The 25,000-nt window shown below is 32.2% G+C and overlaps 1 protein-coding gene across 4 annotated transcripts in view; it reads left to right on the forward strand.

Annotated features, from left to right (window-relative positions):
- Positions 1-25,000, forward strand: part of LOC115217977 (protogenin A-like) — a 1,479,291-nt gene that overhangs the window by 194,818 nt on the left and 1,259,473 nt on the right. The gene's annotated exons all lie outside the window — the stretch shown is intronic.

The following is a 25,000-nucleotide window of genomic DNA, read 5'->3' on the forward strand; positions in this document are numbered from 1 at the left end:
ACGAGATAGTTCTTATTCAACATTTTCTCCATTAGGTTGGGAGCAACAAAGCCTATATCAAGGTAATTTTTGCCTGTCTTGAAATATATTTCACCACCAGATTATAATACCAAAAGGTGACGCAATAGAGAGAAAATATTCATTTAAAATGTTAGATGCATTTGTTGATAACAAATATGTATGTCTCCGTTTATGTGTTTTCTTTGGCAAATGTACGTGTATCTGAGTGTATGTAGGCAAATTAATATGCATGTGTGTGTGATATTTTTATGAGCATACTTTTTCATTTCAAGATCAACTTTTCAATTTGTAGACGTGTAGGCATATTGGCATAACCACTATCATCGATATACATACAATTATTTTTTATAGTGTATTGGTTTGTAAGAAATTAGCGATTCTTTTTCCAAAATTTCAAAGAAAGTAACCATATTTTATGTCTACCTTAGATTGTACATTGAGAACTGTATTATCTCCTGGATAAGAGAGCGGTTACACACGCGTTTGAGATAATGAGGTTTCATAAAACTTTACTTTATACATATACATTTAAACAACGTGCTGAGTATGAGAACAAATATAAAAAAAAAACAATTATATAAGGGAATATAATTGCATTTACCAAACAAATGGTGTCACATCCTAGATATGTCGAAATATATCAATAACGATAACAACCTGAAGGAAATTATGCACTCTACAGCTTTTTCATTGTAAAGATGCTGGTATGTCCTGTGGCATAAAAGTGGGAGAGTAAAATACGAGATTACATTATTATATTGCAGACAGTGATCCATTCACACATGGAGGAAATACATATACCTTATGTAAAATATATCTCCGAGCTCTTGGTATGTTTTGCCTTTGGATTTGCGAAGTAAAACACAGTATATTTTGATCATTCACTTGAGATGAACATATATAATATATCTTAATTCGCGCTTCGTGTTATATTCAGCAGAAAAAGATTTCTGTTCCGGCGGCAGGCCTTACAGAACTAATATCAAGAAATATTATTAGGGATTTTTTTTATGAATCTTACATTAATTATAAAATCATGTATATACGTGAGAGCCGCTCACGGTATTTAGGAAATGTGTAAATGATATAAGTAAAAATACAAAAATTCAATTTGATATACGCACACACACATACACACACACACACACACACACACACACACACAAACACAAAAACATATACACACACACACGTGTTTGTTGTTCACGTAGTGGAAGATTATTCTGAATACAGATTTTATTTATTTGTATAAATCAATCCCTCACCGGCTAAATTGCCACAATATCGCGGGATGACAGCCTTCTCGATAGAGGTGTTATGATAATATATATGTGTGTATGTGTGTGAACGTGTATATGTGGCTCTGTGTCTACGTACGTGTGTGTGGGATGAAGTTTGTGATGTATGTGTGTCTTTCTTTTATTTCTATGTGTACAAGTATATGTATTATCTTCAACTTTATTTATATATTCTCTTTCTACTTAAAATTAATGAGTCTATACTTTAATGAATTATTATTAGTCTCATAGTAATTGTAATTCGTGGCCCTTGATGCACGGATATTTTATACGCAAATGTATTCCTCTCACGGCATTCAGTATTTCTGAATTTTAACACGTTTCTATTAATTTGTTCTGAATTAGTACAGAACGCAGGAGATATATATTGAGATGCATCAGAAGTGACTATGTTTATTTTTAAAGATTAAATAAAGCAGTTCAGTTTAGTCCCCGTCTATTTTTCTCGAATGTTAGATGAGATATACTCTCTTGTGGCTGGACTCTCTTCAGGTTACTAGAAGATAATAGTAGCTTGATTGCTGGCCTCGGCGCAAAAATTCCGACTCTGAGAAAGAAATACAGAAAGAAAGAGAAAGACAGACAGAAAGGAAAAAAGAAAGAAAGAAAGAAAATGTATTCACACCAATAGTTGTTTCTATACTGTACATCAACAACCCGTATATTTTAAAGGTAAATTATAAACCTCTGATGTTTAAATTCGAAACTCAGCAAGTCTGAACAATTAGAGTATAGCTGTACAGCAGCACGTCATGTATCAGACACTAATTATTTAATTCATTTCGGTCTTATAACGTTTACTAATGCAGATAAACATTGCCAAGCGTGTTAAAATTATTATCTAATATGGATTAAACTTTGAGTAAGCAGGTATATATTCAGAAATATCTTTATCTTAAAATTTCTCTCCTCCTCTCTTTTGCGCGCATCATATATACTTTAAAGTAGCATATAAATACTACACGTCTTAGAAAATGACGGCGTAATATTTGTGATATTATATTCATGTATTAGATCTACGTCAAAATATATCATATTTCATACCTTTTTCAATGTAATAAATACGTGAAAACTACAGGAATCATCTCTTCTTCATAGAGGATAAATTTTAAAAAACTATGAATTATTTATTTATTGGTTTTCTTTGGAAGTATTTTTGACTTATAGGGCATTTATACATTATTTACATCTAACTTGGATTCCGACAAAAGTAAACATTGACATGATTAACAATCAGTAACACATAAACAACAGTATTTAGGGAGTAAACGTGATAATATGATGTATTTATAGTATAAAAAGTAAGAAACACTGACATCTATGTATTATGGATGTGATTACACTTCATCACGACTACCACAATCATAAAATCTCTCTCTCCCTCTCTATTGTTCGTCAAAATATACTTAATGTATTCACGATACTTAATTCTGAACTTGATTATGTGATTGCAAGTATTTCAATAATTAATACTGCTAAACATTATGTTCTAAGATGGTAAATTTACAAATTAGTGGAAGAAATAGATTAGATTGAATCAAGCAATGTAAACACTAGTCAGCCACCAAGCCAAGAATTAATACTGAGGGTATTTAGAATACAAACGTACAGGGGAAAATAAAACAATATATGATAAACATGTGACAATATCTACAAGCTCACCGTTACAAATATTAAAACATTGACCTACTGAAATGCGGATCACTTAAGACATAAGAGTCTCAGTTATTGTAAGATTGATACTACCGATTCTCTGAAAATAATATTTCATTTCAACGTAAGATAAATCTGAAATATATCAGGTAAATAGTACAAAGGTATTAGAAAGAAATACTGCACGTGTTACTGAAAGAATGATATAAGGAAGACCGTATCTAATGTGAGATAAAATGACATTAGCAATTGTTGGTAAAAGTTTCTATTGTCAGAATAAGAGAACACATTTCTGGAGGCCCTTGGCCAACGGAAGTGATACTAACGCTTACACGAATATCAAAAATAATATTAAAGTTAGGCTTGAAACATAACGTCAAAATGCACGGGAAGATCATAGCCTCAACCTATATATCATGGTTTAAAGCTAATGCAATGCGGCCATTGGAAGTATAATGGAACATGTATCTGTGTGTTTGTTTTTCTATATGCGAGAGTGCGGATAAATAAATATTTTTTTGTGTTCTTGCGTGTATGTTTGCATCACTGTATGTTTATTTGTGGCAAGTTATTGATTAGGAAAATATGTCTAGGCGGGAAAAATCATCAACATGACACAGTAATACAAATGCTAGAAGTAGTATGTAAAATACATGTTGCTTCTACTGAGCGTAGGAGATAGATTGTATGTAGTTATAAACATTATGGATAGATGTAATTACTCACTGAAGCAGGCATCACAAATAGATTTTGTAGGCATGTTCTTTTTATATTGAGTAGAGCGAAGTAATTTTATCTATGTTGTGTAGGATATACTAAAGTCACATATAACGTCACCATAAATAGCAAAACGAGAAGAAAATGAAAGATAAAGAGAACATCAAAAATGAGTGTGTCATTCGAACTTTTCCACCTAGAATCATGAGTAACATTTAAAAGCGCAATGACGCAAATGATAACCGCGTTATTATCAATAATCCAATTATTAACATAAGTAATGTAAAAACAAAATATTTATAGCTGGAAGTACGACAGCAATTCATACATCTAGTCAGCTGTTGATATAACAAAGAAATAATATGTACACAATTAATTAAAATCAACGACAGGCGTCGTTGTTAATTCTGTGTGCGTCAACATCTATGATATCACAGACAACATAATTAAGAATTGCAACTATAGTATAACTACATGTTTAATGATAACATATATGCTAACATATCTTTTCATGAAATATTCGTGATAAAGGAAAAGAATACACGAATCAAAATTTCAACTGATAAAGTATGAAGATAAGGACACAGTACAAGCTTATCTTATGACTTCTTCATTTTGATAATACAGAAAGCATCTCAGCTGTCACTCACCCATATATTAAAATTGCAATTAAATACATTTCCTCCAGCGTATGACGTAGTTCATTGGTGACACAAGATTACATTTTAAATGACGTGAATACTCATTTCCTGATCAAGCTTATATTTATGCAATTTTAGTATATAATCACAATTTATAAAAGAAAACATAGTTTAATCCACATAATATATTCATTAAATGTCTTTCTTTTATAAATATGTAAACAGATTAAAGACTAAAAAAGATTTAATGGTCTAATCCCTTTGTAACAATGTACTTCACAAATGAATTGATTCGTATTACATTCAAGCATATTTAATGGTATAGGTAAAGCTAAGCGTATAACTTTTTGAATGCAAAAATTTTATTGAAGCCTACTAAATAAGCTAATCGCTTTACATTATTACTATAATTGAAACTGAATTTTATTAAAACATGTAAAATACAGTCTAGATTTCCTTTGGAAATATAATTTTGCTTGTAAAGAAATTTTCTAAATAAAATTCTTCTCACACCAGCGTAATGGTCATTTCCATCTTTAGTATTAATTAGCCCTGCTTCCATTGGTTTTCAATGTACCAGACAAGAATTGCTTCCACTCTATTTGTCTATCCACTTCCCACAAAATGTCATGCATTGTGCCAACAACAGAAACAGTTATTTTGGAATACTAAAAGTGGTTAGGTGGTAACATCGTCAGCATGACCGGAAAACATACTTAGTGACATATATCCCGAACTCACATTCAGAATTCATATTCCTCTGATGCCGACATTGCATTTTCTCCGTTCATAAAATCGATAAAATTAGTACCAATTGAGTACTAGGGTACATATTATCGAATACAACACCTGTGAAAAATAATCTAGTCATCGTACCTGTATTAGTAAGGATCAGTTCGGGATACTTAGGTAATTTACTCACGAATGCATTCATTTTCTTGTCCTGCGAATACATGCCAGTAAGTTAAATCTTTAGATTTGTGAATAGTATAAAGCATCATTGGAAAAAGCAGTTTCAATTCAGGTAGTATAAGACGAAGAAATCCATGTAGTAGTATTGTTAGTCGATCATAAAATATTAAATTACTAAAATAACACAAACACTAACAATGACAACTGCAATAATATTCAAGATAACAATTATATAAGGGACTTAAATTATTGGCAAGAAATCGCAAAGAAGAGATGACGAAGTCGAGATCAACTAATTAGGAGCAACGTGAAGAAAGTTTTTAAAAGGGTGACGTAATAATAATAAAATAGACTACAATGAACTGTGAACAACAGAAGAATGGTGAGAAAAGAACCACAAATTGGAAGGGTCACAATTTAGGGGGAATAATGAAGCAATCAAATACACAACAAAGTTATACTGATACACCAAACGGAAAAGCTGTTTCTGAGTTCTTGCCGTGAAATTGTAGATGCATTTTCACTGAGCCAAATCAATTTCGCAGCATCATTTCCCTTTTATAAAATTTAATTGAAATTATTATCACCTATTCCACCATTAACATCTTCTTCAAAGCTTTACTTGGACATATTTAAGAGAGTTTGGTTCCACATGAAATAATTTCGGCTAATAATATCTCAACGCATCGATCTTAGACATTCCTTCACTAAGGTCACTGAAACAGAAGAAGAAAAGAAATTTCTACTCCTACGATGGCAAATAAGAAAGCGAAGAAGAAGAAGAAGAAGAGAAGAAGAAGAGAAGAAGAAGAAGAAGAGAAGAAGAAAGAAGAAGAAGAAGAAGAAGAAGAAGAAGAAGAAGAAGAAGAAGAAGAAGAAGAAGAAAAACAAAAAAGAAGAAGCGAAATGCAGAGTCATATATAAAAAAACCAAGGAAATGGTAGTGAGTAACGGGAAAAGTAGAATTTTTAAAATGCTATAATTTTTTATACGCAAATGACATAAATATTTCAGTATAATCACCCACCAAAGAGTTATCTTTTAAACATCTGTGAAAAGGAATATATGAATAATTAATATACATTAATCTAGGTTTGTTCAATGCATTCCTTTTGGTTCGATTTTAAGAAATGATATTTCATTTGCATAAATCATTTCAAACTCACTTAGTCATTCTTTCTTTTGTACATTGCCAGATGTGAATTTACACATATATACATGTATACGTGTATGAATGTGCGTGCATGAGTATGTGTTGCGTATACCATACATATGTATCTATTTTTGTAAATACACTTATAAACACGCAATCACATATGCATATATATTATATGCAAAGTTTATATATACTATGCATTTAATTCCTTTATGAGTCGAAATTTATTGTGCTGATAAACATGAAAAATATTTTCTTTTCAATACTAAATGATAATTTGACACTTATTAAAATTTAGTGTAGAGATCACCAACTACATATTTTCTTGCTTCTCATATCTTGGTAACATTATATTTAATTATTATGTTCCTTTCAGTTAGAATACTTGCAAATTGATTGGTTCCATAAATAGTGTTTTATGATGGGGAATGTGGCATTCTAAATATATATATTTAGTTAAATATATTATGCAACATTCAGTTGTTATATTTTAATACTTTCTTTGATACAATACATTAATGCGAGAATAAAATGGCATGAATTCCTTTCCTCGTATTCAGAATTTATAATTTATATGACTTCATATTCGTTTATCGTTTCGAAATTATCTATTCAATGTTTGTCATTCCGTAAATGTTACTATAGTAACAAGGATGTCTTTTCCTCTTACCTTGTGTGTTTTTGTCATAGAGATATTAAAAACATCGTTCTGAATTTTGCCGTGACATTTACAAAACACCACACAAACAGGTATGTGTGTGTGCGTCTGTGTATGTATGTGTATGTATATACAGAAACATATATGTATGTATGTATGTATGTAAGTGTGTATACGTACACATATATAGAATTTAAAGGACACTTTTCTCTTTGTCGTTTTAGTGAAACTAATTCTTATATTGGCAATTTGCATTTTCGTTACTATTCCGATTATGAATATTATAGACACTCACAAACATATGAGCAATCGGATGCTTCCGCATTTGCTTGGGTAGGCAGAGGCCATGTGTTCTGTCCATCTTATACCACAGTGTTAACTTCCATCGAATTTAACAGATGAAAGGCGTGTTAGAGCTTCGCCTCAATTACTGAATTTGAGACAAAGTTAAAGTGAAGGGCAAGCAGGTGGACACAAGAATTAAACTGACCGTTACGCAATATATGGAAATTAGCAAGATAACGGTGATGGGCATGTATAAGGATTTAGATTCGTGGCTCGTCATATCTGTAGCAAACTGCCAAGAGATTGCAAGCTCTCTTTTCAGAGCCGTCACTTCAGTACGTGCATGTTCATGTAGATGAACATGCACGTCCTAACGATTTCAATTTTATCCAGAAAATATTGAAAATTACAACTTCAGACACCTAGCAATTACAGTGACAATTCTCATTAGGCGCATGTGTAGAAATAAGAGACACTTCGGGTTTAAATGAAGGGAAGAATCAGAAAAGTAGAATATAAGAGAGGTGCAGACAATAACTCCAACAACACGTATACTTCCCAGAAATCTTTGGTCTGTTCCTGATTTCAATGGCAAAGCAATTCTATCCTCGTTGACACTGACAGATATATCCGGGCTATTTTTAAAGTTTGGCATATATTTGTATTGGATCATCCCGTAAATAATGCGGCTTTTTTTATAATTCTAGACTGTAGTTTTCAGCTTGGAACTTCTGGAACAACTGTTGACACTGGTTTACGCTTATTGTCCGATCCCCATATACTGCATTAATATTCCTCGCACTTTCTGTTGCCTTGTTGCCTTAATTGAACTCATGCGAACGTGCTCTTGGTCGAATATGCTTGTTTGTCACTTCCATTATAGCTTTGAAAAGATAACTGTTAAAATGGAAATGCACTCTTCAAACCTTGCTCTAAGAATAGTAACTAGGTAAAATTACTACCTGCTTTTAGTGCAAGTTAACGCTGGTAAGTTAACCCGTCCCAATTCGACTAAAAGTCATGCAATTAAAAAAACTGCATAATTTAAAGGATGACCCAATATATTGTGACCTGATTACATTCTCTTACTAATTATATTGTGACTGTATTCCTTTGAGTTTGTACGTTAAATCAAGCTGATAGGTTGTTAATTCTTGAAACCATCAAGATTGTCATATCAGCAGATAGATGGACACTTCATCATCTACTGCAATCAAAAATAAGCCAAATTAACTTGGCTTCTCCCTCGTATTTTTCATTTATCGATATTGTAAGTTGAGGAATATGTGACTGTTATTTCTCACTAAAATAATTCCTAGTTACAATGACCTTCGTTGGTTTCTGACTTTTTATACATATGTTTTGTTATGGGATGGTAACTCTTTAACTTATGTGTTTGGGGAGCTGTCACGAACTTTTACTGTGCATGTTGTTGAGAAGTTAAGTTAACAGTTATTGCGTACGATCCAGTATGTGATTAGTTGTGCTAGATACATGTTATATTTTTGAATAACTGCGAATTTATGAGTCAGTTTGCAGCTTTCTTCAATGTTAGGAAAATTCTGCTTTTCAATCAAATTTTTTCCACTACAAATTCCTTACAATTTCAAAATTTCTGGTTACATTATGACAAACGTGAAATGTTGACAGAACAGGGACGTTGGTTCCAAAACCTGTAATTTTCACCTTCGCATTCTGCCCAGATTTTACTATCAGACTGTTCAGAAAATTCACAGTCTGTCGTAACCAGGACACGTTTATATTGTTTGGAGTATAAACGACTTGACTGCATCACACTTATTGCTCTCAAGATATTTTCCCAAGAACCTAGTTGCCGTCTTTTTCGTAGCTGTGAATATCCTATAATAAAGCCAGTGAGCCAGAAGTAAGGTGACCAAATGTATCATCGTAAGTGTTGCAGAGTTTACACTTGATCCCAGCCATCTATTTTGTTTCTATAGTCTAGGAATTGATCTAAAACAGCAAAACAGGGACATATTACTACTTTTTGTTCAGAATATTTGTGTCAATTGTGGCAGCATTTTATTCTATTTATGTACATTTTATGCTGGCTATGATAATTTTACTGCATTTCGAATTTTGACTTTCGTTTTGATGCAAAGCTTTCCACTTCTCCTTTACTACCACTTTCCAAACACAATGATGCTACTTCATAATAACACTCTATTCCTGTCAATATTAGAAATATTTGTAGCAGAGATGACGGAACTATTATCACACTGAGCAAGATACCTAACGACTTTTTGCCCGTCAATACATTCGGAGTTCAAGTTTGGCCTAGATCCATTTTGCATCCAATTCTTTGGGGTCGATGAAATAAATACCTGTTGCGCTCTCGTATCGATATAATGGACTAGCACCATGCATGAAAATATCAGGTTTTGTGTCTATAGTATAAATGGTTGTCCTTGATGTTGTTGTTATTATTATTATTATTATTATTATTATTATATTATTATTATTATTATTATTATTATTATTATTATTATTATTATTATATTATTATTATTATTATTATTATTGTTATTGTTGTTGTTGTTTTTGTTGTGGGGAGCGAGAAAAATCATTAGCATGCTGGTATTTTGCCTGGCGCCACGTTCTGAGTTCAATTCCGCCAAGGTCGACTGTGCCTTTCAACATTTCGAGGTCGATAAATTAATTACCAGTGAAACACTGGGTTCCATGTAATCGGCTATTCCCCTCCCCCATAATTGCCAGGCATTCAGCACAAAGGATTATTATCGTTATTGTTATTCATATACACACAACAGATTAGAGTGTAGGAAAAGAAAAGAATCCTAACATCCGGATGTCGGTGTTGTATGCAGTAGCGTCTGCAGGAAACAACGGCAAATCATAGGTGGCTATTAATTGCTAATTCTGTTCGGCTAGTCCTGCAGAATCAGCAAGTAGCGTTAGATGCAAAGAACACACCCACTGGTTTACAGCTTGCAGCAAGTAAACTTAATTGTTGTACTAAATTGGATTTTATGCCCATTTCCTCTGTCCGAATGCACATATAACTGCTGGGATACCTTCTACCCGCACGTGTCGTAGTCTCTGTAATTCAATAACTAAGACCTGGTACTTAGCTATTTTCTCTATAGTTCTCATATTAATTTTTTCATCATTTGGGACTATAAAGTGATTTACCTAGCACATTCTTTTCTCATAATTTATCAGGTCTTCTAGCTTCTAATACTTTGTCAGTCTGAAAGTATTTATTACTTTCTAGTACTTTATCAGATACATATTCATGCCATTTATCAGTATATTCAAATCTTAGCTTTCTACTTAGCTTCCAGTTCGTTGTTCTCCCTAGATTGCCGTGTCCTTTCTTGTATTCTTTATGTGCTAGCATGCTACATTCAATAACTATAAGAGTAACACTTTATTCTTTTGATTAGCATAACCTACATTATCCAATTATTCCATAATGCTTGGTATTGTGCAGCTACTAACAAACTTATTGTCATCGCCTTCAGCCTATTATTATTATTATTATTATTATTATTATTATTATTATTATTATTATTATTATTATTATTATTATTATTATTATTATTATTATTATTATTATTATTATTATTATTATTATTATTATTATTATTATCATTATTATCATCATCATCATTATTCAGTAGTTTTATTTTTATAACATGCTTTCGCTTCTCTACCGAGCGCAGCTCTGTGTGCCTTAGGTATGTACTGTGGATTGGTTTGATGCTCTTATGGTTACTGTATTGAAAGTGTTTTGCGTAGAATGTGTGCAGTGCAAAATAGTGCAATTTTTGCATGTTATATATATCTGTACGTCCTGGTATTTTTGTTATTTATTTGTTGGAATATTTTTTTATCATACCTAATGCGCCTACTATGATAGGAATTGTTTCTGTTTTTAGATTCCACATTCGAGTTACCTCTATTTCCAGTTCTTTGTATTTTGAAAGTTTCTTCATTTCTTTTAGAGAAATGTCATCTGCTGGTACTGATACTTTAGAAATCAGTTTTTCTTCATGATCTCTGACAAATATATCGGGCTAATTGGCCTTAATTTCTCTATCTGTATGTATTGGCATATCCCAGAGTATGGTTGCTTTCTCGTTTTATGTGACCTTTTCTGGTGTGTGCCTATACCATCGTTTTTCAGTTGTTATTCAATAATGTTGTCATAGCTTCCAGTGTATGAAGGTCCCAACTCTGTCGTGTCTGTTAATATATTACTTCTTAGTCAGAACTGTGCAGTCAGAGATAATATTATTTATTGTTTCTTGCCCATCTCCACATATTCTGCAGTTACTTGATATGTTTCTTTTCATTATATGTTTTTGGTAATTTCTGGTGGGGAGTCTTTGGGCTTGTGCTGCAATTAAAAATCCCTTAGTCTCAGCTTTGAGTCCTGAGCTTCTCAACCATTGCTGGGATTTTCTCTGTCTATTTCTTTTGCATTTAGTTTAGTCCAGTATTTGCCATGAAGAGGATTTTCTTGCGATCGTTTTACCGAAGTCCGTTGCTATTCTAGTTTTAGTTTGGATTTCATTTGTTTTATAGCTTTTGTTGTTTCTTCTTCTTCATATTTGTTAGGTGGTATGATTTCTTGTTTGTATTTGTCAGCGTCCTTAAATACTGAGAACTGTTTTTTGATTTGCTCGTGTTTTGAGGCTATTTGTATTAGTTTTCCTTGCTTCTGAAGTAGGTGCTTTTGCTGTCCTATGGTGGTTATTTTATAACAGTTTTTCAGCTGTATAAGGCCTCTAACACCTTCTATACGTTGTATATATAGCCGTTCTATGTCAGATTTTGAGTGGTGCATCCTAGATCCTGTCATTATTTTTCTTATTTTCCAGTCTATTTTGGTTAGTTAATTTAGTGTCCAGTTAAGGATATTGTAAGTGTAACTTATAACTGGGACGGCTAAAGTGTTAATACCTATTATCTTGTTTTTAGCATTGAGCTCTGTTTGTATAATTGATCTAACTCGTCAATAGTATTCTTACTTTTGTGTGTTGTGTCTTATCTAGTTCATGGATTCCTAAATATTTGTAAGTCTGGATTTGGTATAATTCTCTTATTTCTTTGGCTTTATCTAGTGTGACGTTGTTGTTGCTATTATTGTTATTATTATTATTATTATTATCATTATTAGTATTATTATTATTATTATTATTATTATTATTATTATTTTTTATTATTATTACTATTACTATTATTATTATTGTTATTATTATTATTATTATTATTATTACTATTACTCTTATTATTATTATTATTATTATTATTGTTATTAATATCATTATTATTACTATCATTATCAGTATTATTTTTGTTGTTGTTGCTGTTGTTCTTGTAACTAGTATTCCGATGTTATAGAAGAAAAATGAGTGAAGAGTAATGTCAGTTGACCAGTGTGGTATTGGTTTTGAAACTCGAAGAAAAACAATGTATTGATATAATTAAGCTTAACATTACGAGAGAGGTTATTGTGACACAATAATACCCATAATACTGCTACTACAACCTCAACTTCACTCCTCCATTTTTATATAATAATATTAATTCTTCCAATAAAATTACTCCGAATACTATTGCTAAAAATTAAAATATAATAATTAATTATATTTAAAATAATAATACTGCAGTATAACAACAGTCATCAGCATAACAACAGTATTGTTACAGTTTTACTTTTGTTAGTGTTCTATTTTCAATATAAAGATCGGTAGCAGCAACATCTGTAGCACTAACTGCATCAGGCTAAGATTAATTTTCCAGTCTGAAGTAGTTGCATGTAGTTGTCTGAGTGTATTGGTTCTGTATTTCTTTTTTAAATCAAATTCTCCGGTTGAAAGCTAAAACATTTTATTTCAGATTTAAAATCGATTATTATATTATGTGATGTTACGTGTATTTTATTTATTTTTTCTCTGCTTTCCAATAATTATATTACAAGTAGTTTTCCAATGCACAATGTTTGTGGAATATATTTTAGATAGTATCAATTGATATGCGCCGTTTTAAAGATACGCTTTGTTATGTTTTAAGCTACATTCTTATTTTTTTCTTCTATTTCTACTTCTTCTATTTCTCCTCCTCCTCCTCTTCTGCTTCTTCTTCTTCTTCTCATTATTATTATTATCATTATTATTATTATTATTAATGTTATTAATAATTATTGCAATAATAATAATAATGATAATAATAATTTTGTTCTTGTTGCTTTTGACCTTGTCCCTTTCTTTCATTATCTTTATGTAACTTATATTATTAATTCTGACGTACTTGAAGAGTCTGGTTTTCTAATAGGGTAATTATGTATATGCTAGACAACATGCATGTTATTTGGAACATGGAAAAATGTATCAAGGTTAATAAATAATCTAAGAGAATGCCTTAAAAATTGCTTAGACTCTAAGTACATCAATTTTCTGGAATATATATATCCTTATAGGTAACTTATATATATCCTTATAGGTAACTTGAGAATATCTGTACAGAGTTGGTGCTGTATCCTTAATAATGCATTTTACAGCAACGTTTGTGTTCTCAATGCAAAACCGAAAACGTATCTGTGATTCTTCAGGACGTAAAGTGCTGTTTTCGATTTTTATGTACGCATTTCTTTTCTTTGTGCGTGGATGTATACTGAAGTTCACTTCATATTATAAGCCCAGTATATGTTAGTGAATATTCTTAATATTGTGTAAATATGAGATTGCTGAAGCTTTGATTATACGCTCGTGTACATCTATTTTATTATTTTGTAAACTATTTGCTCTTATAAGGACTTTCTCTTTTACAACTCTTTTACATCAGCTAAGAAACACTTCCATTCTTGTGTGTTTTGACAACAATACCCGGTTGATTAACTTTAATCTCTCAACTTAAGTGGACTGACAAACTTCAGTTTGAAGTTCTTTTCTTGTTCATGCTTAATTTACTGACACCCGAAACGATAAAATTCAAAGACGACCTCGGTGGAATTTGAAGTCAGACCGTAACAACGGGCGAAACACCTCTAAGCATTAAGTCCAGCGTGCTAAGGATACTACCGCCTCGTCGCCGTGATGATGATGCTGATGATGATGATGGTGCTATTAATATTGCAAATACTAATAATTATTTTATCAGAATCAGCTGCAATAGTAGTCTCTGTTTGGATAGAAGAAACGATGCGTTTTCCCAAATATCCCAATGGGTTATTTTTCTCACTTTCGACCTCGCTACGTCTCTTCCTCTTTCTCTTATTTATATATACATATATACCCAAGTCATGTAGTGATTTAATCTAAATAACTCAGTTCCATAACGAACTTGATAAAAAATATGATATTTTTTCTAACACATGTAATTATCATATCATAAACAGCATTATATTAGAATCTACTACCCTACTGTAACCATGGAGTGCACTTCTGGTTTCCTGTAACATGTGGAGTATTGCCTTTTATATATATCAGTTAATTTTCTTTTTATCTTACATACCCTAGTTCTTATTGCTTCTGGTATCGTTTTTATTTAGTGTGTCGTTTGATTCATCTCTTATTTCGTTGAATGATGTTTTTATCTTCATAGAGTTGTACGATGTTGTAGTCTTGGAGGAAATGTGCATCTCGTTGAGGCTAAAATAGTATTGTTGCAACTTTTTAACTGTAAAAATCAATGGCGTACGGGTAGAGTTATGAGACTGATTCACAGTTGTAAAGGATAAAAACTATGAGTTGTTATTTTTAGTTAACTGTAACAACAGTTAGAGAGACGGACTATATCCATCTTACGATCTCAGCTTCATCATCCATCTCTCCAGAGCCGATAAAGAATGTGTTAATGAAGTACAGATCTTGATTTTATCGATTAACAACATTCAATATTTCCGTCCTTGCGCATAATTTAGTAGTTATAGCTGCTTTTTACAGCGACTTTACTCCAAGATCTTCATCGAGCCTAGTTTCATTATTTGAACAGCAGTTAGCAGTAGCAGCACAATTTGTTATACATTTTTTACAAACCATCAATTTTACATCGCTATCACTTCTCAAAGCCTTGTGTTTCTGTACTAATACTAGAATAAATCAGTAAGGATGTAAAATGATGACGGTCTATACGAGACAACAAATAATATGAAGAAAGAGAAATGGGAGCTGAAGGGAAATCAAGAAATTTATTCTGAGTGAATTAGTATTGAGATTAAATGATTATAGATATTGAGTGGGAGCGGAAAAAGAAAAAATAATAAACGCTAGAGGAAATTAGTTATATTGACATATATTTGATAATGTCTAAAAATAAGAAAGATACGCCAGTGATAATTTCTGGACAGAGGTCATTACAGGCGACCAAAGATAGATGAAGCATATATTACTAATCGAGTTATTAATTCATCGATTTAGCTCTGTAATTGTGATATACAGGAGTTCCTGTCACGAAAATGACAATTGATATTTCCCGAATTGAATGTGTGCGTGTGTTTGCGTGTATGTGCGTATGTGTATGTGTAGACGCGTGTATGTCTTTGCATGCTTTAATAATTACATTCTATTATAGCAATCTTAGCCATTTATGATCACAATAAGAGGTAGATGCATTTTCGTTTATTTCCGAATAAAATATAGGGCGGTGATACGCCTATAGGCTTCGAAATTTGTACTTTTAAAATTTGCTGTTATGTATTTTTTTCCTAAATAGTAGTCAAATTTAGATAGAGGAGTTCATAAAACTAAGCCTTTCAAATTAATTTTACTATTCGATCTCATTTAAAATAATAATGACCTGTGAATACAGCCTCCATTTTCTAGAGGAATGTTTGTATCATACAGATCGAAATACTTCATCAAAAGTGAGGTGTATAACAATATAATTTAACGTAGAGTTTAACAGACGCTAGATTTCATACTGAAAATATACCACTTGAACAATATCAAGCGTTTACAAAATCAAGAAATCTATGATTAAATGATGATTTAAACAAAGAATATTCAATTGCGTACATGCATAAAATACATTTTACTTTCGTTCACGAGAAAAAAATCAATATTATTAATACGAAATCTGGCATGTCGATAGCGTCCCTCGCCATAGATGTGAACAACCAATCAGCCGAGTTATTATTTTACGCTGTGTTAAATTATACTTATTTCAATTTTAATTGAAAATCAGATAAAGAGAATGTCGTTTCTTTCTCCTAAAATATATACATTTTCAAGGCTTTTTAAGTATCATACTCAACTTGGCTCTACTGGAAGTCTTTTTTATATCTTCACTAACACTGTGTAGAATACCTTCTTGTAAAAAAAATGTTCAAAAGTGTCTACGAATTTAGAAAGCGCGGGAAAGTGTTACAAAATTGAACTTAACCAAACAGAAAATATAAACGTCACGTTGGTATTTAAAAATAGTGGAGGCGCAGTGGCCCAGTGGTTAAGGCAGCGGACTTGCGGTCATAGGGTCGCGGTTTCGATTCCCAGACCGGGTGTTGTGAGTGTTTATTGAGCAAAAGCACCTAAAGCTCCACGAGGCTCCGGCAAGGGATGGTGGTGATCCCTGCTGTACTCTTTCACCACAACTTTCTCTCACTCTTACTTCCTGTTTATGTTGTACCTGTATTTCAAAGGGCCGGCCTTGTCACTCTCTGTGTCGCGCTGAATATCCCCAAGAACTACGTTAAGGTTACACGTGTCTGTGGAGTGCTCAACCACTTACACGTTAATTTCACGAGCAGGCTGTTCCGTTGATTCGGATCAATCGGAACCCTCGTCGTCCTAACCGACGGAGTGCTTCCATCCATTTAAAATATTTGTTTATCATCCCTGAATTAATTTCATATAGATAATTTGTAGCTTTTCTTCTGAAAATCGAAGTACATTTTGCATTTATACTGGTCCAGCATTTACAAAAGACACAACTTGAAAGTTGCATTAGCCTGAGTGCTGAAGAATTATATCATTGCTGGTCGGAAATTAACTACGTGAAAGGAAATTCCGTTAATATCTGTGCTTTATTAGAAAGCACACTCAGGACATCAACAGATTAATATACAGACCACAGTACTGAGTAAGATAATTTCCCTCTGTAAATTTATCTCACCACACACACACACATACACAAGCACGCACAGAAACACGCACACACACACAGAAATACACACAGGTACACACGCACATGCATATATACATACAGACAGACATTATATATATTTAAATATAATATTTGATTTTATGTTCTTTGAGGCCAAGATTCTTAGAAAATTATATAGAATAAAAGTAGTTTTATAGGTTAGTTTTGGATTATTATGCACGGGAAGCATACAGAGGCAAAATGTATAAATGTTTCTGCTTACATACATATATATGTATGCATGTATGTGGCTATATCTGCGCTGATCTAGCTATGTCTATCGATCTATCTACCTATCTGTCTGTCTATCTATCTATCAGTCTACCTATGAATCTGTCTATCTATCTATGTATTCATCATCTATCTATGTATTTATATATATATATATATCTATATCTACATATATATATGTATATATATATATATATATATATATATATATATATATATATATATATATATATATATATATCTATATATATATATATATATATATATATATATATATATATATATATATATATATATATATATGTATATATATATATCCCTAGCTAGCTAGTAACCAGCTATATATATCACCCTGTGTGTGCGTGGACATTTGTATTCGTATATATATTTGTGTGTGTGTTTATATGTGTGAGTGTATGTGTGTATATTTTCCAAGTGTGTATCATATATATATATATACACACATTTCTCTAGATTTTTGTATATTTCGATATTAATTTATCCAATGTCACAAAACTGTCACAAGAAAAATTTACAGTGATTTTAACAGAAATGAACTTCAATATTTTCATATATAAATGAGACTAACTTGGGTTGACTTTGCTTTCATCCAATCGCGATCGATAAAATATGTACCAGTTGAACAACATAGTCTATGTAATCGACTTAACCCTTCCCTTGAAATTCTCCTTTTGACAAGATTCGTAACCGATATTCCCTTATATAGTAACAAACATAAAATCTTTCATGCATATACATTGACGCATATCCATACGTAAGTTCATATGGCTAAAGATACTTCTTTCGTTGATGTGTATTTCCAATGAAACTAACATAGATTGTAAAAGAATTTGAATATTTCAGTGTTTATATTTCAATGTCATATTGCATACGTATATCGGTTAGTATATGTTCAAATGTATTTCCATGAGTTAATCAATAAGTGACAATATGCCATAGCATTTGTAATAAATATGAGAAATTGATTATAAATTATTGATTTCATGTAGTACTGGTAGTATCGTTATCGGTTGCAGAGAAATAAAAGGTATATATCTAATATATATATAATAGTATGTGTAACATGACGAAATCCGAAATCTTGAAATCAATAATTTAGTTTCGGCAAAACTATTTTATCATCGTGTAACCAAGTATTTCTCGCACATACACACACGCATACACACACACACACTCATACAAACACAAATACACATACATATACTCATACAAGTATGCATATATACATATATATATATATATATTATATATATACATATATATATATATATATATATAATATATATATATATTATATATATACATATATATATATATATATATATATATATATATATATATATATATATATATATATATTATATATATATATATATATATATGTCTCGCTCTTTCTCTTTCTCTCTCTTTCTATGAATATGTATATATATGTACGTATGTATGGTGTATGTATACATAATCTTATATTTTCATGTTAACAAAACTGACATGACTACAGTATTTGATTTTCAAAATGCTTTGCTAAAAATATCGGCAGATGATATTTCAAAAAATTTAAGTTAATACTGATTTCAAAGTCCAAAAATCGGTTATCTCTAACCACGAAGAACAGTGAAAGTATTTGTACGAAATCAATTATTTTTCAGAAAATATAAACATTGCACACTGCAAACTATATGGCTGAAATTTTTCGAGGCTCTTCGACATCTGGTTCAACTTCAAAATAGATATATGACCGTGTTTGTATATCATTAAAAAGCTAAATCTAAATATCATGCAAACATTCGGGGTGGGGGACGGATTTATGTGAAGGTAATGTGGAGGTTCAGCGTTTAATATTCTCCTCTTGAACACACATATATCAACACAAAATCGGAAAATTTAAAGCCTATATCGACATCAAACGTGAAGCAGCAATATTGAATGACACGAGTTTGCCACACAATAAAATACCCATCATATTATAAAAATCGTACTAAAACATTCATTCTTTTCTACAATACAGCATGCAACAATATATCTGCTATAGCACATTTTACGTCATCAGAAGCTTCACACATGTCACAATCTCAGAAAATTTAACAATCAGCAATGATACTCAAAACGAAAAACCGAATGTACATGAAAGTATCAATGCTCACATAGCTGACATATGTTTAACTGTCCTCAAAATACGCTACAAATGTTACAACAAAAATTTGCCGACTACAAACATGAAAAGGTCAAGCATAACAATACTTAAAATACCAACAATAATTTCATATATGTAAAAACGATAGCATTTTCTCTCCAAAAACAGCGTGATGCTCACAGTCCGAGATTAATATGAGGAAGCAGCAAGTATCACGGTGCAGATATGTAGTTGGTACGAAATAAAATTTAACTCGTAAATAGTTAGTCATAATATCCTATAAAGCAAGGCTACATATATATCTAATAAGCTGAGTGGAGTGTCATGTTATTCGGAGACTTTGTTCAATGGAGCACAAAATTGTACTTTGACTGATGTTATACTTTCGAATCTGGTTACAGAATAGGAAAAAAAGCTAGAGATAATAGTTATGAAAATAAGCTACGGTAAGTAAACAAGTTATATGCAAGCTATAGGAGAAGAAATTAGATGTAAATCATTCAATTAAACACTGCATTGTAAAAGGAAGTTTCATAGTTTTCGAAATAGAATCCGTGGGATCACGAATGTCTAAAATAAAACATTGATTGGAAAATTATAAATATATCGTATATTTCTCTGTCTCCTCCTCCTCCTCCTGCTCCATCTCTTCCCTTCGTTTACATCAACTTCATCGCCACCACCAACAATATCATCATCACTATTGTAAGAAATAACAAATTCATTGTCTTCAGCTGCCTCATTGACATTTTTATTTCAATCGTTTTATTTTCCCTCTCCCACACTTAACGGCAATGAAGGCTCTCGCTGCTGTCATAATCGTAAATTCCATTGTTTTGAAAATCATAGTTATTTCTTAATATTTGCTAATAGATCAAATTCCTGGGCTTTTAAGCTTCTTATAGAAAATTAGGTTCCTGTAAAACTGTGACGTGATGCCGCATCGATTAGGTTGGCGGTATTCCGGTGCAGGTAGGATGAGGAAATTAGCTATTGTTGATTATTCATTCTCCTGACGAGCAGTCAGCAGATAAAATAATCAAAAGCAGTATATATACGTATGTGTGTGTGTGTGTGTGTGTGTGTGTATGTATGTGTGTGTGTGTGTGCGTTTGTGTGTGTGTGTGTCCTAAGTTAATGCTTATTATCTGTATCACTTTATTTACATCACCTTCAATTTTTGCTGTATAAATTAGAAGCATAAAAGGAGGATGAAATTGTGAACATTCCTCCGACTCAGATGAGTCTAAATCTCCAAATTTGATTGAAGATGTGGATACATAGTTGCTCGAAAGAAGAAACAAATCTTTAAAATAAACTTGATACTAAATAGTGAATGATATATCAAATATTGTGCACTGAAACACAAATTGACAGGTGGTCACGTCTTGAATATCTTCTTATTAATATATTCGCCATACGGCCAGTTGACCGAGGGATATATTATAACAAACTATCGCGTATTCCAGAATTTATGCATGGACTTTTAATAGTAATCTTATCATGGGTGCCTTATATATTATTAATAATTCTCACCCATATCGTATAGTAGCAATTATCCCTTAGCTCTATAACGCAATTTTCTTGCGTGTTTGCTTTAAAAAGCGTGTTAATTTCAAGTCCTACTTAGTTTTGTGTCTCCAGCATTAGCGCCAGGAAGTAGATATTCACACAAAGAAACAAAATTATATAAAGATATTTAACACATGCATACAGACAAGTGTAAGTGCATGTCTATCTATCTATCTATCTATCTATCTATCTATCTATCTATCTATCTATCTATCTATCTATCTATCTATCTATCTATCTATCTATCTATCTATCTGTCTGTCTATATGTTTGTCTATGTATCGGTTCATATATGTGCATGTGCATGTCTCAGTGTGCCTGTGTGCATGTTTGTGTATAGATACAAACCGCTGCAGATTCGTGCGTGCACACGTATAATCATGAGTGGATGTTTGCGTGTCTGAGGGAAACTCTTTGTATGTAGTATATAGATAGGATTATTGATTGGTAAACATGCTTAAAAATACATAGAGTAAGCATATGTCTGTATACAGGCGTATAAATGTGATCATATTTACGATCTACACATATCTGTGTATTTCTGAACTGCATATTTCTGTATGTATACATATGCATGGAAATGTGTCTCTACTTTCTCGTGTTTATAAAACCTAAGCATGAATCTTCCATGGTCTGTTTCAAATACTAATCAAGTTTTCTCCGCAGAACCGTTCATCTAATAATATAAAGTATATAGACAACTTTACGTTTCCATGAGATTTGCTGGAACATCCATTAGCTGATCAACTGTTTTAATGGTTATTGCTATTTCATTCCGAAATTGGTATTTTTGCGGGCGATATTATGTTCTTGTAATTTTCTTACCAGTGTCTGCGTTCACGTTTATGTCTCCTAATATTGCTTGTTTTTATTTTGGTATTTGTACACAGACACATTCAATCGTATATATATATATATATATATGTGTGTGTGTGTGTGTATCTACATGTATAGATATACGTATATATATACGTATGCACATATATATTTATACATACACACACACACGCACATATATATATATATATATATATTGCGAAGGTACATCTGCATATGTGTATCTATAAGACTGCGCATGATTGTGTGCATATTAGGCTTATTCTGTATGTGTGCACGTGCTATAGGCCTTTACTTAGGGCCGGAGTCGAATAAATAAGCTGCAACTGTCAAAGAGTTGTGTTGTGCCTTACTCACGTGTAGATAAGGGGGCAGAATTTAGAGCAGAACTAAAAAATAGAAAGAAACAGGAAGCATCAGAAGTACAGAATGACTGACAGCGGGTGATAAGGGAAGCGTTCTAAAATATTTCCTTGCTGCAATCTCTTGGAATGGGGCGGTGTTTCAGCTAAAATGATGGCTTAGTATATCTCTGTTTTTGTATTAAAACACGCAAATCACTTTAGATAATATACACATAGGAAGAATGCAACTAATATATTCATTCAGGCAATTCTACACACCTGTATTTGTGCATGTTTTGATAGCGTTATACACATAGATTAAGAATGATCCTCTTTTCTCTCATTTGAATATCAACCAAGGCTTATATTTTGTCGATGAATCATCAGTTGTCATTTATTTAGCGGAAGTTCTGTGTTATTATGAATTATAATTTAGTAACGTATATTCATTCCAACCTATTAGAACTTATTTTAGTGAGACAATTACACAAAAGTCAATTGATATTTTGCGACAAATTTTGTATTGATGTAAATTTAGACTTAAATGTTGCAAAATAGATAAACCAGAAGAAAAATTAGAAACATTTCAAATATACTAGTGGTGGATATAATGGGCACAGGTTCGTGTGTCACATAACTAGCTAGAAGATATGGCCTCTTGGAGCTAATCAACGGCAGCATACGTCCTATAATTCTTGACTGCCATATTAGATTGGCGATAACTATCAATATCCATGACCGCTGCCGTAGTCTCCTCTACAGAACCTGAGAAAATTTAATATTTCTATTTTTGAAAGCCAGTGGATATATTACACCGAATTTTGGTAAATAAACATTCGGGCAGACAATTGGTAGCGACGCCTGCTGGATTCGGCTGCTCTGCATTGCAGTGGTGTAAATACACTGAAACTAATCTGCTGCAAGGGGAGGCGGCTGACCTCCCCTCTTCGAAGGTTATAATGGTACGTGGTCGTGTGTCACATAGCTACCTAGAGGCGATGGTCTCTTGGAGCTAATCAACGGCGGCATCTGTACTATATTTCTGGACTGCCATATTATCTTGGCGATAACTATTAATAATAATAATAATAATAATAACAATAATAATATAATAATAATAATAATAATAATAATAATAATAATAATAATAATAATAATAATAATAAGAAGAAGAAGAAGAAGAAGAAGAAGAAGAAGAAGAAGAAAAGGAAGAAGAAGAAGAACAGCAACAGGGACAACAACAACATCAACAACAACAACAGCAACAACAACCACAACAGCAGCAGCAGCAACAACAACAACAACCACAACAAGAACAATAATAATAATAATAATAATAATAATAATATTTTTTCCCCTGATGCAATACCAGACAGTGGCTCCCATGGCTTCTGATCTTAAATGATTGGAAGTGTTATCATGTACATTGTTTTGTCTTGGTATAAAAGATGGGCTACAGCAAATATTCTGCTCAATACCACAGATTTGCTTGTCAGTTGCTTGACCTTAACCAGTTGAGCATGTCCTTTAGTGGCTGATGATATGTGCATCTCTGATCACAAGCAGAAGTAGTGGGGAGCATCACAGCCGTGTGTTGAAAGGAATTGTTAGAGGTTTGGATAATTCACTTCTGGAAACATGTATTGTTCGTTCAACACCCTTAAACAAACCTTATTCAGAGACCTTTTGAGTGTGATCAGCTACTCGTCCAGAAGAAAAATCCCACAGGACCCCATCCCTGCAAGGTCATGTGCTGTTTATCTTGATATGAGATCACCATGTCGCACCATGTTTTGATGCATGTGCCTAGTGTACCCTTGTCAGACGGGTCGTCATGATGGGTATTCTGAGCTTCGTATATTTTACCCCAGTGCATATATGAAGGGTGTAGATTAATGATTTGACGACATTGACGACAGGAGTAAAGGAATAAGGAGATGACGAAAGACAGGAAAAATGAATCATAAAGTTCACAGTTCAACTTCCCGATCCTGTAGAAATAAGTCCATAAGTCCTTGGGTGGAATCCGTAAATATACGTAATTGTACACACACACACACACACAACCACATATGTATATATACGTATGTAATTATGTAATTATATATATATATATATATTTACGTATATATATATATATATATATATGTGTGTGTGTGTGTGTGTGTGGTGTGTGTGTGTGTGTGTGTGTTTGTGTGTGTGTATGAGTGTGTGTCTGGGTGTGTCAAGGTGCAGGAGTCTTACTCTGGAAAGAGGCACCTGTATGTCTGTGAATTTCGATTAGCTAAAATTACCAAAAATTTGCAAATTTTAAATGCTATTAACTCTTTATTTTCTTGATATATGGCGAAAATTAATTTCAGTGTCAATAACTACTTAAGGAATCAAATAT

The sequence above is a fragment of the Octopus sinensis genome, linkage group LG12, assembly GCF_006345805.1.
Source record: "Octopus sinensis linkage group LG12, ASM634580v1, whole genome shotgun sequence".
In the NCBI taxonomy this organism is placed as follows: domain Eukaryota; kingdom Metazoa; phylum Mollusca; class Cephalopoda; order Octopoda; family Octopodidae; genus Octopus; species Octopus sinensis.